The sequence below is a fragment of the Arachis ipaensis genome, chromosome B4 (genome assembly GCF_059453495.1).
Source record: "Arachis ipaensis isolate K30076 ecotype BB chromosome B4, ASM5945349v1, whole genome shotgun sequence".
Lineage (NCBI taxonomy): Eukaryota > Viridiplantae > Streptophyta > Magnoliopsida > Fabales > Fabaceae > Arachis > Arachis ipaensis.
In genome coordinates, this window is record NC_142439.1 from 129189913 (window position 1) to 129193011 (window position 3099).

Below are 3099 nucleotides of genomic sequence, written 5' to 3' on the forward strand. Positions count from 1 at the left end.
CATTAGTCTTGCATTGCATAATTTCTGGTATTAAGTTTGGCCGGCTTAACACTAGTAAATTATGTATATGGAAGCACCAATGGGATATCATAGACATTATGCGAGTTATAGAAAATGCGAATCGCGGGTTTTGGAAACGTTAGGAGTTAATTCTTGAGGTTACTCGATTAGGTGTCTTGAACTCTGTGAATATCACGTATCTTATTCCTGCTTTGTATGCTCTAAGGTTCTTATCTGCGATACTTTTCTTGGAAAGTGATCAGATTATCTTTCAATCCTACTCTCTTGTTCACGTACGCTCTTGTTTGATCCTGACTGTATATGCCTGTTTAAAACCCTTGGCGTATTTACCTTCTTTATTTAGGCACTTCCTCTTGAATCATATACTCTTTGATATACATTTGAATCTGTTTTGATGCAGTACACCTTTTTAAGTTCTTATTCTGAGCCCCTTGTAAACAAATTGTGATTTAGTTTTCCTCGTATTTGACGATAATTACAGCCATTCTTCAAATCTTAACAAAACCGCTTTTGATTTGATATATATACTTCTCTATATAAACTTGAAATTTCTTATACAGTTTAAAACTAATTGTTTCCAATACCTCGCTTGTTCATTCACTGATTTATGGAAATATATTTACTTTAAATACATTTTGATTCTCTAATAACTTTATTACAGTTTTTACGAATATCTTTATTTGATTATGTATTTAAGTATTCTTCAAAAGAAAGATTTTTGCCTCTTTTCTGTTGATTTTTATTTGACAAAGTTATTTTAAAGTTGGCATGGGCTATTTTAAATGAAGTTTTGAAAAGCTTCCTTATTTAGATTTGTCTGTTTGTAACGCACCACTTATTTCTCTTTATGAATTTTATACCCTTTGATTCAAGCTTGAATTTGTTTCAGATAAAGAGTGATCTCAAAATTTTTAATAATATTGTCATTGACCTGAGCTGTCTTTATTTATGGACTTTGTATTCTATTTCAGTTGGAACTTGTTTCGATCAATATATTATCTTTTCTTTTATTCTTTCTATCAAAATTTCATGAATTAGATTCTTTCTTAAGATATGATTTGAATCTTTAGTTTCATATTTTACATTTTATGTGTATTCTACTCTAACCATATTCATTAGCTATCTTGTAGATTCTTGATATCACGGCTTCTAATTTTGCGTTTCTATACATGGAAAACATAATTCTTCGATAAGCTTCGAACTCGTTTTGTTACATCATACTTTATGGCATTCTTTTGAGATTCTGTTTGGATCTTTCTGAAGAAGTTGATTGATACGTCCTTTGCCTGATTTTATTCACAACCAATTTTTAAATTTTTTATGAGAATCGTTCTTACTTTTACATGCACTTCTCTACATGAATCTCAAAATTTCTTTATATGGTTTAAACCTACATATTTGCAATATACGTTTACTCTTTTACTGATTTATAGAAGATTTCACTTTTGATTCTTTACTTAAATGTAATTTGATTCTTACTAATTTTGTTGCCGTTGTTATGTGTATCTTTGTTAGTTATATACCTAAATATCTTCCAAGACTCTTGAAGGAAGATTTTTGTTCTTGTTCCAAATAACCATTCATTTTACAATCCCCACATAACATATTTCAACTTGAATATGTTTTGATGTAACACACATTTATATTCTTCTTGGTTCTTCTAAAAAAATGATTAATTCATATCTTTTCTTTTTCAAAGGTAAAATAATTCCTCCTTATGTTTTTCCGTTTCTCTGTGGACATGTTATTCGATTATGTTCTTAAACATTCTCTTTGTAACACCCTATCACACTAAGCTTTACGCTTAAGCCGTAAAACAGAGGTGGTGTGGTAGTACGACCTCTAAAATAGAATGAGTACATATAATAGCAGAAGAATTATAATATGCTAGGAGCCTTGAAGAATAGGGAAAATAAAAATCGCGAAATAAAAGCGCAACGCTCAAGGAACGAGTTAACTTGCGTGCTAAGAAAACCATAACTATCAAACATAAGATAACAGAAGTAGAAATAGAGTGCCAAAGATACAAAATAACAAGCTCCTGACTCAGCCTGCGAAGTCAAGACTGGCCGGAGAATATTTACACATATATACATACATATCCAAAACCCAAAAGTACATATACACAATCCTGCCTCTCCATAAACCTCTAAGAGGATCAAAAAGAATAAGTCATGCGGAGAGAAAGCTAAGTACATATATATACATCATAGCATAACAAAATATCCCAGTAACCACTCCGCTTCAAGAGTCCAGACGCCTAACGAGATGCCTCTCGACCTGCATCTGAAAAACAACAACATAGTATGGAATGAGAACCGGAGGTTCTCAGTATGGTAAAGGTGCCACACACATAATATATAAGGTCATAGGAATGCCAGAGGCAATCCTAGAACGCCGACACTCAGATTATAGAGCTTAAAGTATTAAATAGAAGCCATAAAAGGTGGTTTACTAAGGATATTTAGACCTAACTTAACTTAACCTTAAATCTAAATCCCATTTTTGCCATTCCTCCATACCTCCAACTCCATCATGCATTTCACAGACAGATAGACAGATAAAGGCAAACACAAGAAGGTTACAACTACTGCAGGTAACAAATACACATTTAGCATGGCAAATACAGATAGGCACACCCAATTAGAGCACAAGCAAGTAATTCAAGTAATATGCATATGATGCATGCCTGTCCTATGGTTGATGACGCCCATCTGTCAGTTATCCAGCCAACCCGACAAGTCTGAATTGTACTTAGACTGTCCCCCGACGTGCATCCCCAAGAGTCTATGCATGGTTTTTTCTCAAATAATCAATAATACTCAATGGGGGTAACATTCCCGGGAATTTATATAGTGCCCGGTCACACACTTACGTCGTAGGGTCAACAAAGTATCGAGTTTTCAACCTGGTACACATGGTGGCAAGCCACGTCACTTAATCCAGGGAATCTCGTATCTCAGATTATTCAAATTCATAAGCCATATAAATAATTCAATTATAATTCATCAACATCAACATCATTCTCAATCGCATATCATTCATCATCATACATCAATCATATACAATCCTTATCCT